The sequence below is a fragment of the Pyxicephalus adspersus genome, chromosome 5 (genome assembly GCF_032062135.1).
Source record: "Pyxicephalus adspersus chromosome 5, UCB_Pads_2.0, whole genome shotgun sequence".
NCBI lineage: Eukaryota > Metazoa > Chordata > Amphibia > Anura > Pyxicephalidae > Pyxicephalus > Pyxicephalus adspersus.
Window position 1 is genome coordinate 16,606,215 of NC_092862.1, and position 17,896 is coordinate 16,624,110.

Consider the following 17,896-nt stretch of genomic DNA (forward strand, 5'->3'; position numbering starts at 1 on the left):
AGCCTGCTCTTCCCCACACCATCTTTCCATACTCAATTTTGGATGCACCATCTTGCCAGTTTTTTATCATCATAACAGCAACCGTCACAATCGTACCCCTGAGGAAGCCTAAATGGCGAAACGCATGGGTAAAATATTTGATTGAAATGGTTAATTTCCTATTTGCTAGAAGTGAATTGTATAGCATGAATATCTGAACTCCTTGATGATACAACAAAGTTCAAGATATATAAACCTATTTTTGATGTAATTATGTATGATGTATAGGAATATAAGTACATGATTAACCTTATTGCCAGAATCCCTGTCTCTTTTCTTTATATCCTTATACTTGAATATATTACAGGGTGACAACAAATCAACAACCTTTCTAAACACCAATTAGAGAGACAGAAATAAAAACCTCATATGGGTTTAAGAAATGTCTTAGAGCAACAGCCCATCATAAAAGCAATTCACAGTAAGTTACATAGTTAGTCGGGTTGAAAAAAGACATAAAACCACTAGGGAAAAAAACAAACAAGCAAATCCCAGATAAAACTTATATGCACAGTAAAATTGAAATCAGCAACCTTTGCAGTCTTTTCAAAAATAATTCCTCACAAAAGGAGAGGTATCATATTGGACTCACCTTCCTGGTCTGTTACTGGAATTCTGTTCAAGCATTGTAGCCTCAGTCAGACTCTTTGACATTCAGTAATTCCTGGTGTTCTGGATATTTGTTTCCCCTGTCTGGCTTTTGTTCCATTTCCTAATCAATCCCTTTTTTATGTTTTCTATAATGACTTAGGGGCTCAAAGCATAGCATAGCAATTCCTGCCCCTGTGTGACAGCACTTGGGCCAGGCAATTAGGAAATTGGCACTTGGGCAGCACAGTGGCTCAGAAATAAGTGCTCTGGCCTTTGCAGCCCAAACCTAGATCTGAGCAATTCCAACCTCATATTGGAACTCAAAATTTGAGCCCCCCTCCCAATTCAATGACTACACTCCTATGAAATCTGTCTACATGTGGCTTTGTTTGATGTCAGTAATGACATCTGTGTTTTATTGGTTGAACCTTCCAGCTAATCCAACTGGTGAACATTGACAATTGTCAATGGCTCAGCCACCAAAAAAACAATGATCTTCAAATCTAAACCTTTTTTAAATAAATAATGAATTCCAATTCTGGATTTTCCAGTCCGGTTGGATTTTTTGACTGATGCAATCAGATGTGATCTAAATTTTTTTTCTTGCACTCACCTCTACTCATTGGAAGAGGTGAGTGTTGAATGACATCTTTTAGCCCCCATAATCAAAATGTATTTTTGTATTTATTTAGTGCTAATGTCTTTTACAGTCCAAAAGTAGTTGCTAACTGTCTCTTAGAGGAGTTTTTAATCTACTCTTTCTACCATTATCATAAATTATAAATATAATCTATGGCCAATTAGACGCTTATATTACGACTTCTTGGCCTTATCTTAGAACAGGGGTCCTCAACTTCAGTCCACAAGGCAAGATTTGTACACATTTTTAGTGTTTCTCTAATAGAGAGCAAGGAATGGTTTACAATTTAGGAAAATGATTACAGCGAAATACGGCATGAGGAACCCTGTCTTTCTCATCCATGCGCATTCAACAACCAAGTGGACCAATCATTATGCAGAAGATTCTTGCTATAATGTATACTCTTAAACTCTTTCCTCTGATAGTAAAATTACATGTTATGTTATCTGTGAGTCAGGAGAATGTTCCCAGTGGTTTTAAGGGCACATAAACACAATGTAATTTATGTTTTTGTCTTTCAAGCCTTTTTAATTAGGTCTAATCAGGAATCACTATTTAAATTCTGCTTCTCCCTAGTTAACTTCACAGATATTGTGCTCATTGTTGTGCTGTAATTTGAACTATGTCAAATACTGCAAATTGCAGATAACATAATTATAGAAGAGACTAGTTTTGTTTACTAGTAATCAACTCATATCAAAATGTGTTGTGCCCCATGACTGACTTACTTACAGGATAAAGACCAGGGGTTACCTGCTAAAATATGTTTGTTTGAGGAAATAATAACACAATTATATAACCTATGGAGTTGTGTTTGTTGTCTTTACAACAATGAGCCTAGCCGAAGAAAGTTTTTTTTATATTCTAATATACAATTCTATTTTTATAGTCTAATATATAATTGCAAATTGTGTGAATCAGTCAAAAAAAGGTAATTTTATTGAAGGCTGTGTTTGTTCCCATTGAACATTAAATTGTAGACTCTTGCCATTTTGGCCCTTGTGACCCTGAAGTTGGTGGAAGGAGCCACTGGATATCAGGAGGGCATGATTGCTAGTGAACAATGTACAGTAGCGTGGAGGAGGCAGGATGAGTAACAGGCAAGGGTCGGCAACATGCCAGCAGATGCAATACACAAAACTGTACGTAAAGCAGTTCCTGTAACAAGCCAAGGTAATCAACAGTTGGACAGACTCCATACTGGATAAAAGGAAGGTGATTCAATGAGCAAGATAATGGTAAAATTCAAATCACCACAAGTAATCCAGGAACACAGGCTAGGTCATGTACATACAGTGTTGGAGACCAGTCACAAAGGCAGAAGGCATAGGGCTAAATTTAAATATTCTGCCCTAAATCAGCTGAGGAATGTATGTGTGTGAATATGCAAGTCCATGCAGGGACGTGCACGCCCTTGCATGCAGATGAGCATTTTATACAAATATGAACACATGCCTGCTCAAATCTTTTCCTACAGCCATGCACAGAAGCCTAACTATGCTGCCAAATCAATACGTGAGTTCTTTCCTTCTAGCCTGGAAGCCTTGTTACGTGCCAAGGCGGCATGGTGACTCAGCGGTTAGCACTCCGGCCTTTTCAGCGCTGGGTCCCAGGTTTGGATTTTGGCCAGGACACTTCTCGGCATAGAGTTTGTAGGTTCTCTCTTGTAGATGTTTGTGTGGGTTTCCTCTGGGTATTTCAAAACCATACAGTTAGGTTAATTGGCTTTTGCCCAAATTGACCTTTGACTGTAATAAAGACATATGACTATGGTAGGGAGATTAGATTGTGAGCCCCTTTAAGGCACAGCTAGTGACATGACTATGGACTTTGCAAAGCGCTACATAATATGTTGGCACTATATAAATACAAGATAATAATGAATGTAGTATTATTACTTTTAGTAGTACTGAAAGCAGTATGATTGACAACATTGGCTTTAATAAGACAATTGTAACTTTCCTATTATTATCATACATTCCAGCAGTCATAGAAAAAGCTGGAAAATAAAGAAGCAAAATAGAAAAAGTTTTTATGCCTTTGGCATTGCCAAATAATTTTAACAACATTTCGGACAGCGAGTAAAACAAATAATTGGCTCCTTCAACAAATTATGGCCACTGGAAACCCCAAATATTTAAACTGAGGCTGTCTTTTCAGCATTTAACATTTAGCTACAGGCTTGCCAACAATAACAATGCTGACAACCACAACCATCCCCCTTACCTTCTTAAAAGCGTCTCATTTTGCCATTAAATAAGACAGAGCAACGAATCATATGTAAAAAAGGGGTTTTAAAGGAAACAAGGATATTCTCTCCAGTTATTTATTTTCGCTAATAAATACATATATTTACAAGCCAATAGCCCAAATAAGCCACATATATTTCCATCAGTAGTAGTAGTTAACTGTCAAAAGGATCAAGAAATATTTGTGGGACTTTGCAGGGAGACTAAAATAAACCTATAGGCATAAATGTGTTTATACTTTCTCTTTTTTAATGGGAGGCCAAATAAACACTTTACTAATAATAGTAATATTCAACACATTTGATGCCCAGCATGGCTCCTAGGTTGTATATTTATATAAATGGTTTAATCTAATTATTATTATTATTATTATTCAGTATTTACATAGCACCAACATATTAAACAGCATTTTACAAAGTCCACAGTCATGTCATTAACTGTTCCGCAAAGGGGCAATATAACAGTCAAATGCCAATTTTAGGGGGAAGCCAATTAACCTAACTGCACAATTTTGGAATAAAATAGCTGTTGGAATTATCTATAATAAAAAAATATAATATTTGCAATAGTAGTAATAGTATATTAGTAGAAGTTATAACAATAGTTGATTTTCTCTTTTTACACACATAACATTTTCAGCTTGTTTCCTTTTCTCTTACCTTTTGTTTCTAATTCTAGCATCTCTGGAAATTCTGTAAAAATTCAATTTTTAATTAATTGTTTTACATTTATTGTCAGTTTAACAAGAGGTGTGGTGGATAGAGCTAAAGAATAGTAAAAAAGTCCTTGTTTTTGTAGATATAAAAGGCTAAGATCTGACTTTGTCAAATTAAGATGCAAATTAGGAACACTGGTAAATTGGTATGGTAACATTGGCTTTACTTACACCTTCATTCGCACCTGACTGTCCATGTCGCAAAAACAATCTTTTCCTAGAACAGAAAACAGGAAAACAATTAAGTTGTTCTAGAAGTAATTTGGTACATGGGAGTCCATTCTTCTAGGGCAAAGTGACAGTGAAATAAATTATGCAGATGTGCACTGAAAGTAGACATACAAATTAAATTGGTTACTCTAGAGAAGACAATTTTCAAGACATTGATGTTGAACATCTAAATCCCATACATCAATAACATGATATAATGTTTGGGACAAGACTGGAGCCTAGATAAAAGGATTGCACAAATCAGTGTGTTTAAAGAAAAACGTGGCAGCATGTGGCAAAAGATAAAGTGTATGTAAAGCCAAAACTTTATTTACCAGTTTTTGCAGAGGAGGGTAAAACCAATGCTGAGATTTTTTCCCCTGTCTGTATCGTTCTGGGAGAATTCTCTTATTTCTTGCCTTGAAGATGCAATGGGAAATGAGAGGAAATTTCACCAAAGTGGAAGCAATTCCTATTCCTTAGTGGATTAATAAAGACAAATAGAGGTGGTGAATCCCTCTGTGGTGAACACAGACAGGAATACAAATCAGACAAAAACTCTATTCTCTTCCCTAAAACTTTCCTAAATTTAAAAGAGGAAGGCATTTAGGTCAAGTGTAACGAAGAAAGAGTAGAGGAACAAATAAATTGTATGCCCTCACTCACTATCTGATTACCCATCCCCTCTTTACTTTTCAACCCCATTGTTTATATACTATTGAAATAGAAAAAAAAAACTAGATCAGCCAAGTTCCTTTTCTGATACAGTGGTATAATCATATACAGCACTTTATGTTTGATATCAATATGTACATATTGATTACATTGTAAAACCTACATTGACTCTGTAAAAAATCTACTTTGGTCTTTAAAAAAGAAATAGTCAAAATAAAACTTTCTTAAAACTAAATATGATTACGTGTGCTTTAAAATGCATCTGCCAAAATAATTCAGTGGTAAACCAGTTGGAAGCAATGGATTAGAGCTACAGACTGGAATTTCAGTTATGTCTTGGCACTTTCAATAAATTTGTGATTCATAAAGAGAACACGTGAAGATCAAAATATGGAAGCTGCAACTGCTTTTGTAATGTAAAATTACCAGAGCAATGCTAGACATGGTTTAAATAGCAACATCATTATTAGAAGTCGTAAGGGAATCAATTATACCATGGCAGGTGTCTTGGATGTTTCTGCATAAAGCTTTACTCAAAACAAAGAAAATATGGTAAAAAGTGAAATGTATTATGTGGCAAATCCATGTGAGTATGGGCAATTCCAAAACAAAATCTTAACATATCTGTTATATTTTAAAGTTCAAACTGTTGGATTAAAGATTCTAGTGTCTTTTGGCATTTTATGTCTTTAACGTTACAACTATTTATTTTAAGGGCCAGTGCCAGTGCTTAATAGAGGACCAATCCCAAAATCTAACTGTGCACTCTTCATCAATAGCAAGCCACCACTTTGGGAGGCAAGCTGCCCTGTCTAAGCACAGGATTGCAGTGTGCAAATAATGACGTCTAGAGAAGGACTAAGATCTGGAGAGGGAACACAACTAGGAAGTTAGACAATCCAAGGGTCAGTAACCAGGTGTTGTACATATTATGAAGTACAGGAGATTCCACCAGTGCAAGTCCAGGAAATAGAGGTTATACACAAATAGTCAGTCCACTGAGCAAGGTATCCATAGGTAAGGATAAAACAGGCAAAGGTCGATCCAGACAGCAAACAATCGCAGGTAACAGACAGAGCCAGCAATAGTTAATCCAAACAGATAGACACACAAACTTATCAGATCATCAGAAAAGTCCAACCAGATAAGTAGGTATTTTTTTAAACTATAAAACAAATACAATAAATTACTATCAATTTATCATTTATTACATGAAAACAGACCAAAATAAATTACTTTATGGTTGGGGTTTACATACAATTGTACCCATTGATGTGCACAAAAATTGACATAGTCAACCATGAATAAAGATGATAGACCCAGGACCTGCATCAATTTCCCAACAGCAGCTTCCAAATTTCTGTAGTTACAGCCTCAACTGAGAATGACATTGGCATGTCTGGTGCAAGTGAAGGTAAAATAATTGAATCACCTGGTAGAACAATAGTGTTTATAATTTGTTTTTATTAGAGTGGTTAAGAAACCGGGCAATCATCCTATCCTAATGCAGCTTCCTGTGGCCAGTATTTGTTCACTGGCAGACTCTGGTGATTGTGTTGCTGTCTCAAGATGCAACAAATAGTATTTCAGCTGTCTGTAACAAATGGGAACAATTAATTTAGCATGACAAATTAGCTGAAAATGTTGATGAATTCCACCTGTTGTGTTCAGAGGTAACAGTTGTTGAGATGATAAATAGTATATCTTTCAATGTGGCAATGCAATGAAATGATAGACTATGAAAGTAAACATTAGCTGTCTGGTTCTCCACATAGAATATATTACATTTTTATTTTTATAGAAGCAAAATATTCATTTTTAAAGGAAACTGCTCCCAATAGAAACACAGAGACTGCCTTTATTTACCTCTTATTCTAAATATACTAGTTTAATTGGCTGTTATGCTAACCTTTAATTTCTTTGTGTCAATAATCCAGAATAATTATGGAGAGGGCTCCATAATAATTTTAATGTGCAGGGCAGCACAGTAGGATTGACATCTGAGTTTGCCAAAAAATTCTCAGGGAGTTTTTGCAGTTTATAGTTGGCAAAACACTGTGCACGTTGCAAGTGGTCAGTTTTTAAATGGCAACGGTAAAAAAATTTGGCGCCCATTCACTTGTTTATTATGCAAATAGTGTTATGAATGGTGGTTGTGATGAGTGATAAAGCCCCAAAATTCATGAGCCAATATAAATGCTGCTGTCACCAATGTGCACAGCAGGATACATTTCCATTGTATTGGTTGTTACGTACCACCAACCAGCCAACAACCACTAGCCAATTAGGCTGTTATCTGTTATTTACTGTAATATATATTTTAAAGAGCATTTTCCAAGCTTCTTTGCCCTTTGCTAATACAAAGTATGCTTGTCTTTCTAGATATAGTGATGTCATTCCTCCTTTTTCCAGTGGTTGACAGCCCATTGTGATTTTGTATAACAATAGGCTGTTATCCAATTGACAATACTCTTTATCCTTTGTTGGACTTTGTGTCATCTTCAATAGCAGACACAATTATGCACCCATTTGTGAATAAAAAGCTAATGCTGTATAACTTGAGTTAAGTCATGAAGAAGGGGGTTAGAGTGCATCTAATAGAGAAACTCTACTTTGCTGTGTTTTATTGTCCATTTTTGTGCTGTCCATTTTTATATTTGACCAGATTTATCTTCTAAAGTCTATTACTCTTTGAAAATCCTCAGTGTCCCTTAAAGACTGTGTCATGTTTTCTGCATATTATGTTTGTTCATATAGTGACTTTTTATTTTAGATCAGGACATGAAATATTGTTTATGAACATTTCATATTCACTTCTTGTAGCTATAAACTGGCTGGTGCACAGCAAATTTTTTACACTGCTTTATTGCTAACCTGTGAATATTCATAAAAGCTAGTGTAATTTTGAATTTTACAGGTCTCATCCCCTCTACACTTGTAAATAAGTCAGATGAGGATTAACCCTCTCTACCTCTTTACAAGTCTACATGGACCATTAAAACACAACACAATCTGCAGAAACCCTGTATTGCATGTTTAATTTCAAAATACAATTTTTAGACAAGCAATGAAAATAAAAAAAAAGATCAGTTTATCAATTACAATGCATAAAAAAAGTGTTGAAAATGATACCATTGTTTTGGTGTATTATTTATTGATTGGTTGATTTTATATTTTAGGTTAACAGGATTCCATCTTCCTCCTCCTGTTACAAGCACAGGGGCTGTATTTTCATTACGGTTGACCAGTGACTTTGCAGTAAGCGCACATGGCTTTAAAATATATTATGAAGGTAAGAACACATTTTTCTCTGCATAATAGCTGGATTTTAATACAATGTTCGATATTCCTTGGTTCATAACTTACCACTGCACTGCTGTGTTAAAGTACCACTTTATTTAATAGTGTAATGAAATATGTGATGCCAAATTCAGTGAGAATTTGGCAGCATCTACCTCAATTTCACTTGGAAAGGAATTAAAGTACCCAGATGGGCTGTAAATAATTGTGTTGGTGCACATTCACGCCCCTTAATGTGAGATCCAGTCTCAGAGTGTCTTGAAAGGAATTTTCTGGACCAGACACTTCATCCCTCTTTCAGGCCAAAAACTGAGGGTGGCTAGTAAGCTCTTGGCCAATAATAATAAAAAGGGAGTGTGTATTTCCCTGTGGCCATGTGGCTCAGGTTGTGTGTAGCCTGTATACTGGGAGAGGCAAGGAGGTTTACTAGGCCAATAAGGTCTACGGGCCAATACCTCTGTTATCAGTTTCCGAGAGAGCCAGGAGGCTGAAATTTGCGTTATATTGTCGTGCTTATTTTTGCTTATATGTGGTTAGAGGTTCTATTTTGAGTTGGGGTGACCTGCGTGTGATGCTAATCCGCAATATATATGCATTGAAGCCAAAGATTTTTATTGTATTTCAGATATATTTTTGAGAAGTGAATTAATATGCTTTCTACTATTGGATGTGTCCAAATTGGGAGGATGCCCCTCACTGCCCATCAATGTTTTTTATTTGCCATCCATGTCTTCTTGTCCTAACGAATGTTGCTCTTCTAAAACTGGTTTGAATTTGGTTTGTATTGCAATATTGTCTGTAAAGTGAATATGTAACACAAATAATGGTAATATAAAAAAAAAATTAAGTGTAATACATATACAAAGTTCATGTTCCAGTAGATTGAGCATTATGTCATACTTGAGTCATGGCTATAGACATCCAGAGTAATGATTCAATGTAATTTGTATGTTGACACCATATGGCCACCATATGCTCCCTTCCATTTCTGTTCTTGTAAAGTTCTGCCCCTTTCAGTAAAGCCCTCCCCAACGCTACTGTATTTGGATTCTTTATACATGGGACATGCTTTGTGTTTTCCATAGAAGTCATATAGGAAGTTGTTTACCTTTGCTAAGAAATATATTATATAAAAGCATCACAAGAAAGTAACAAAATGCTTTAAGAAAAAACAAAACAGAATCTGGGGCATGGTTGTAAAAGGAAATCATTCACTTTTCTGACTGCACCACTGGAAACAAAGATATATTATCAGTTTAACACAGCTGTCAAGATGACATTGGGAAGCCACTAGTTTAACCGAGTCAGTTCAAAATGACAAGAACACATCTGATTTGTGTTCTAGTGTATAAGCTGTAGGGCTTTTACTTAACCATTTTCTGTCTTTTTGAATATGAATAGTTATGTTGAATTGTGCGTCTTCCCTGGAAAGATTATTTTGAGCGTGTTTTCCAGACAGCACAAGCTGCCAGATACTGAAAACTTAATTCTTGGTTCCTGATTTTAAACAAAAATAATTACCCTTTTCGAGAGTAGGATTTGCAACTATAATATATATATATATATATATATATATATATATATATATATATATATTTATATATATATACATGTTTTGGACTGGTCCCATCAATATTACAATGCAATCATGTCTTTCTCCCTCTCCAAAAAATAGAACATTATACAAAATTGAGTACATTGTACAAGATAATGTGTACAGCTGACCCTAGCCTTTATAGACTTTCATTTAGCTAAAATAGCTAAACATAATATTAAAGCACATATGTGTGACCTTTTTCTACCTACAATAAGATCATAACACATGTGGATGGCCAAACGCAGCATTCAGAGGCATTCCCACTTGTATTAAAATCAGTTTGAGATGCAGTTGACTCATTCCAACCTGTATTCTCATCCTTAGCTGCATCAAGCTGCTTCTACACCAAGCCAATACAAACAATTTCTATTCACTGATGTGTTATAATGGGCCTTATTTATCAAAGTTCTCCAGGACTGGAGGAGATAGCTCTAATGATAACCTAAATATTTGAAGTTTTTAAATGTGCCAAATGGGGCTTTCATGACCTAACACAATAATTTAAAAGCAAGCAATCACAACTCAGCAAGCAGGGCTTTTCCTAAAAAATATTTGTAGGGCATCAAAATTGTATTGTTTATATAAGGATATAACACAAATAGTCTGATTCAGAACAAAACACCATTCCACAATCTAACCTGTATTTATTACTGTCACTGTTTAGGTGCTGGTACTACACTGAGGTTCAAGTTTATGGGTCTACATTGTACCCTGGTGTGTGTGAAAAGACAGCATGAATTGATCCCAAAGAGTGACAGCTCTGATGCGCTAAGCAATCAATACAAGCAGCTGTGCTGCAATGTGAAATGTGCTTCTTGTGAACTTAGGAATGGTCCAGACATGGTGAAAGGGTGAATGAGACTGCTGTATACTGTGATATATATATATATATATATATATATATATATATATATATATATATATATATTGGCAGCATTTGCAGGTCTTTTTTTCCAATGTAGGTTTAGAATATCATCAAAGACTCACCATGTCTTCTTATTGTCCTCATCACTTTGCGTTCCAGCAAAACTTCAGCCTTCTGTGGGTTTATGCCTCTCCAATAATTCTTACATGTCTGCACTCCATCTTGTGTGCTGCTTTCCCTTGTTTTTCACTGTACTTTAGATCTCTTCCATTCTCAAAGTTGTCACTCAAGGTCAGCTGTGGTTAAATTGGAGGACCCCAGCTTGGAATGGCAGAAAGGAAGTCACTTGTCACACAACACTAATTAGCTTACTAGTGGATCAATATAATTCCCAATCATCCAGTGCTGGGACAGTAATGGTTCAGTATAGGACAAAGGGGTGCCTGGCCATTAAACAGACCCCCAGAAATTGGTACTGTCTTGGCAAAATTGGGACAGTTGGGAGTGATGTTTTCATAAATTGTATATAAAGACAGATATCGGTTCTAGTGAATTAGTCTCTAAAACTAAAAGTTAAAGTTTTTTAGGAAAAGGATCATTTTTTTGTGCGTAAAACAGGAAAAAGATAGAACCATTGTTAGTTGGTATTGTTCTTAATATCTCCACTAGGGAGATTCACTTGTCTTTCTTGTTAAAAGGAAATAAAATGGGGGAAAATTCCAGCAGACACTTAGGAAGTACCACCCCTGAAATTTCTAAACCCCATATTAGGTAAACTCCTTGGGTTCCTCGTCCCCATATCTAAAAGTTTGGGCATTGCAAAAGTCAAGCTCTTTTGATAAGGCCCTGATGGCAGCACAAGACTACATTAACATTACATATTGAACCTGATTTGTTACCGCTCTCCAAGGTTGGAGAGGATACACTTTCATCAGTTAAGCTGGGTGATCCTGCAAACCTGGAATGGATCTGCTAACAAATAGCAAATATCATTTGAAGAAGTCCATTCCAGGTCTGCTGGATCACCCAACTTCACTAATGAAAGTGTATCCTCTCCAGCTTCAGAGGGCTTTATTAAATAAGCCCCATTGACAGAGATTCCCCCTCTGTCCTAATCTAATCTAAAAAAAACAGTAGCAATCACACTTTATCAGATTTTTACAGAATTTGTTTTTTTTTTAAATTGATACTCAAATGGCTGGAAATACAAATGCAACTCAAACATCAAAAGAAGATTGCGTATCACAGCTTACTGATGTTTGCCTGTAGTTTATTATTTAGTACTACATTCTCTAGATCGAGGGGCCTTCAAGCCAAAAATCCTGTATGACTTTTACCCTGCTTTATCACACATTCATTCCCAACTGTACCATATGAGACATATATTGTGTTACCCCCGAGCTTTAGACATGCATGTTGTCTTGTTCTAATAATGTTTTCTTGAAACAACATATTTATTTAGCCCAAACACCATAAAGCTGACAGCATCTACTGACCTTTATACAACCGGTGACTTCGTCTATTGGGTACAGAAATTGATTTTTTTTACCTGGATATGTAAAAACAAAAAATAGATTGGACCTTGTAAATATTTATATATAAAGAAGAATAAGACATTGTACTTAATAAAAATAAATGTGCAAATAATTAACTTGTCTATTATTCTTTTAACGTATACTTGGACTTTGGAATCTTGAAAACATTAAAGAGACTTTGTCACCCACTAAAACTAATGCAAGGCAAAGAACAGAAAAATGAGTATTTTAATAGCTTACTTAGATCAATTTTCCTTTCCTTTTCCCAAACTTATTTCAATGATTTCCAGTGTTTTTGAAATTCCTACCAAATCTTAAGCATAATCCTACCAAATCCTAAGCATAGCTCCTTTCTCATTGTTTCTGGGTGTGTAAGAAGAGACGTGCCTACATCTAGACTTAATGTTAATAATTTTTAATTGTATTCAAAAAATTTGAATGTCCCTTTAAAATGTCCAATTTGTTACAATTAGGAAATGATTAATACTAAACATGGGAAGATGATATATATATATATATATATATATATATATATATAGCTCTCTGTCTCTCATTTTCCATCACTCCCTATCACGTCCTATGTTTACCAATCCAGTAACCCAAATTTAATTTTAATATTATTGTTGTTTTGAACTGAAATTAATGTTAAGCTCTTTATGAACTCTAAAACCGATTTGCCTCACCACTGATTCTTGCAAACTCAAAATTGATTTTTCCTCTAGTGCATTACATGGTAGATATATCATTAAACATTTTTAATTAAAAGACAACTAATTCATTGAAGTCTAAACTTTTTTTTTTATTTTTAATGAGTTAGCACTCAGTGACCAAAATACAGCCAATTTGATAATGATGGAGTATTAGACTATTTTGTCATGTAAATGCCAGCCATAACAGTTATTATCGCACAATTATCTGGCATTCCAGTTAGTTTTTTTGTATACTTACAGAGGCTTAATCCTCTGAATGAAATGGTTCATGAAACAACATTAAAGTTTACTACTCTAAATCGTTTTTTTGTTTTTTTGCCTTCCACATGGTTATCTGTCTAGCTCGCTTCTCAAGCACAGCAGAGAGATCAACAGGGAACATTAAGAACTCTTACATATACAAATTATTCTGATTTGTTTGGACTTTCTTCTCCTCTGCAAAAACAATTTTACGAAATATTTTGGAGTATGGGGCAGACTGACAGATGTTGAGAGAAATCCCCATCCTTGTTCAAATCTCAACAGTTGAGCCAATTAGCCTACCAACATGTTTTGGATACTTGAGGAAGAAAAGGAGCACTTGACCCAGAGGACAGAGTTGCCAGCTAATCCCCCTAATTAATGACATATCAGAATTATACAACTTCTGTTGTTAATTGGATTTAGTCTTACCCGTTTTTACTAAGTTACAGAACCTGTATAATTCATGTTTATCTGTAATTAAAGTTCAACTCTACTTTAAAATATATAAATAGCCCTTCAGTATTTAAAATAAAAATGCAGGTATGGATGCAATACTCACCTGTCCCTAAAGACCCATCACTCCTGTTTGGATATGGATGATTGAAACCCAGACCAGGGAACTGTAAGACGCAATGCGCTCCATAAAGCTTCAAAATTGTTTATGTTAGTCATGAGCAGATTCTTAGAAGCCCTTACAAAGTACAGGGAATCAATCTCATATGAAGGTAACAAAAATACACCAAGACACACACACACACACACACACACACATTCTATTTGGACATTATTTGGTGGATTTAAATTATTCCATCAGTCTAAGAAACAAAATCTCAGAGCTGAAAACAGAAAACCTAAATATTCAACAATAAATTATACAGTATACCTGGGATTCAGTAATTTTAGCTGGGGTTACCTGAAGACCTGGGAGTAATTTAAAATGTTTCCCCCATGTTAAAAAGGTCAAGAAACACTGACTTATAATATTATCTGAACTAAGTTTGTTCACACTACTAAAGGTTTGTTCACACTAGCGCTCAAGGATTTTTGTTAACACCATATACTGAATACTTATATAGATTAGGTATTATTCTAAAACTGTATAATCAAAAAACTATTAAAAATTGTGCAAACTCCTGACTAATGTACTCCAAAAACATGCAGAACCCATCACTATCCAATCTACACATGATCTACATGTGGTCCCCAACCCCAACCTTTTGGAACTCGCGGACCCCTAAATGCATAAACTCTGAACCGCACATGTGTGGGGAGCCATGTGTCATTTAAAGGGGGAGACACTTCCCCTAAAGTGACGTCATTATGCAGGACCTTCCCTTCCTGGGATCCATACGGGGACATGGTCCGTTGCTCTGGCTGGTGCGCCCCCCCATGCAGGGTCCTTCTCCTGACCTGGCTAGGGGTGCACCCACCATGGCTGCGTCCCACCTCTCAGACTAGGGGTTGGGGAAACTTAATCTACAGTACATGTTGTGGTGGACTATGTACTACAACATTTAGGAGATTATTGTAGACTAGAAACTCACAGCATATTCCACTTCACATTAAAAATTTGGACAAAAATAAATAAATAAAAGAATTCAATTGAACAGATTTTGTTATTCTATGTTACCGGTATTATTAGAAACAGCCGATAAATCATAACCCTAAACAAACCAAGTGCCCACAGAACACACACTTCATATAACTGTCGAGTGCACATGTAGTCTATAATCAATGTAGTTTTTAGCGCATAATGTAAGGCTTATTTAGTCACGTATACTTCATTGAGGCCAGTGAATAATTAATTCAAGACATACAATTGTATAAAAAAAAAAATATGGGATTCATGTAAAGTCATCATGCAAATACCGTCTCAAGTGTGGCAAGACAGAAGCTATCCATATTGTCATTATTATTGTAAAGAAAATAACAGTATAGGGATAATAAAATTAATAATGATATTTTATAGTCTGAAATAGCCTGGAATGTAAAGCATGTAAAAGTCCACGTCTTTCCACTGCCGAAGCTATTTATAAAGTACTTCAAGCCTACAATATGCTGTGCTGCCACATGGAAGAAGCATGTAACATGATAATATGAAAAGACAGTAATTCACTATACATTAGAGAGCAGTAAAGCAAATTAGAATTTCAGAAGTTCACTATCTGATGCATACTAGAACAGATATGTGGCCTGAAGAGTCTACAGATTTTTAGTATGTGTCTAATAAAAGCTTTTCTTGTGAAATATAAGGACTTTTGGAGAAATGAAAAAAAAAAGACCTTGCAAATATTTTTTACATATATAGTAAAAGGAATGTATACAGGAAACATTTCCTAGTAGTGAATCTTCTAGGTCCATATGTTAATATTGACAGTACCTGATCCTCCACTGAAATGTTTCAGTGAATGTCAGATTCACTGCTTAATAAATTCCCAAGCACCACTGGCATTCACATGAAGATACTAAAAAAAAAAAAAAAAATACCCAGCTACTGCCAGATCTTGTTCCGAGGACAGGCCTCAGCTCAGGCTTCCAAGGCCAGCTACCCTGATCACCACTCTGTCAGCATGCCATGGCTCCAGGGGGTTTACCCCAACTCGGTTTTGAAAATATTTAAACACTTGTACCCACCCATAAACACTCTAAAATAGCCCATAGGACACAAAAATACTGCATAGGGTCACTGATTGTTTGCCACCTCTACCTGCACAGGTACAGTCTATGCATCAACAGACATCCAACCAACATTACCAGTGGAAAGACAAGTTCCAGAGCTATCTAGAAATTCTAATCCTAACCCCTAAACAAAGTGACCCTATAAAGTGACCCTATAAACCAAATAGGGACAAAATTATATATGCAATTAATTCATATAACATAAAAAGTGAACCTGTACCAAGAGATGATATACACTTCCATTGCTAAACTCATGGTAAAGAATGCTGGTTGCCTGGATGTAAAGCTGATATTTTTGTTCCAACAGCTCCAGTTACACATGTGAACCAAGCATGCCAATAGCTAGGTGGCAATTATCTGAACACCTAAGTTGCATTTTCTTTCTGGGTCGATGAACCAGAAAGTATTAATTGGGAGAGGATCAGAACATTAATCAGGCGAACTGTAGTTTTAGAACCTGTTCAGCAATGGAAGCTTAGATCATCTCTCATTGGTAAACCCACTTTAACCTCCCTAGCAGTAATCCCAAATGTGGCTCGGGTTAAATTTCATTACAAAAAGCGGTAACCCCGAGCCACACTCGAGGTGTGATGCTGGTCCCAAAAACAACAAAAATGATCAATACGTATATTGTTATATTCAAAGGAAAAAGAATAGCATTATCTATAAACTATAAATGAGCCTTAAAGTCTACTTAGCTTTCGATCTGACTTGACATTTTTTATGCCTGGCATTCAAGCCCACTGAGGGCTGCTATGAAACTTTGCACTCATAATACTGTTTCTTACATCATTCTGATTAAAGTTGATTAAAAAAGTAATTTGAAAGAAATAATTTTTTCTCTTTTATGTTAATTTGATAAATTGTTTACTTTTCTTACTTTTTCCAGAAAAGGTCAAAGAATTTCTTGGTAATTGGCATATAAATGTGTGAAATGCTTTATATCTAATTACAATTATTGCACCTACACATTTGACTTTCACAAGATATATAAAGACCATTAGCACATGTTATACCCATGAGCATGTTATGAATTTAGCACTTTCTGTATACTGTAAATGTGTTACTTGTGCTGTATTTTATCCTCTCATTTATTTTGTTAATGTAATCCCATGTGACAGCTAGAACTTGCCATACGCCGGCAGTTTTGCTTTATAAAAAATGTCTGTTGTCATTTAAAGTGAACCTGTGTGTGTCTGTAAATTATCCCTCCTGCGGCTATTTGTATTTTCCTACAGTCACTTACCCTTTCAGCTGTCATTTACAAAAATAAAATTGTCGCCACAAAGATATTTTTAGCACACCAGACCTGACTGGTAGGCTTGCATTGATGGAGAAGAACAGGTAAAGCAGAACTGAACCTGCAATACTCACTGGTCCCTGTTCCGTTGCACGGTTCCACCATCTTCTTCCTCATTCCCCTACTAAATACAATCCTGGGACATCTTAATTGGTTTGGTTGAGATGATGTTAAGTTGCGTACACATTTCTAATAAATGTCGTTGGAAATGAATGACTAACGATGGATCGTCCGAGAATTGTGCACAATGACTTACCAACGACGCAGACGAACGAGGATTGTCACTGGAAATAAACGACCGTCCTGTCATGTGTACGGTCGTTCAGTGATCGTGGAATTTTCTGCAATACACTTTCTCCTTTCCATGTCACTTCCTGCATCGTTCAAACGATCGTATCTAGCGTGTGTACATTAGTGGTGGATTATATTTGAACGATCGTATTGTTACAGAATGTACAGAATTGTGCACAATACGATCGTTCAAATATAATCGTGCATATTCGTTGATCGGTAGTAATTGTTTTATAACGATAATTATTGGAAGTGTG

The 17,896-nt window shown here is 35.7% G+C and overlaps 1 long non-coding RNA gene across 1 annotated transcript in view; it reads left to right on the plus strand.

The window, feature by feature from the left end:
* The first annotated feature begins 8,297 nt into the window (after positions 1 to 8,297).
* LOC140330547 (uncharacterized) overlaps positions 8,298 to 17,896 on the plus strand; it is a 75,336-nt gene continuing 65,737 nt past the window's right edge. The window contains exon 1 of the long non-coding RNA XR_011920760.1: positions 8,298 to 8,411. This is a non-coding gene — a long non-coding RNA (uncharacterized lncRNA). The remainder of the gene's footprint in view (positions 8,412 to 17,896) is intronic.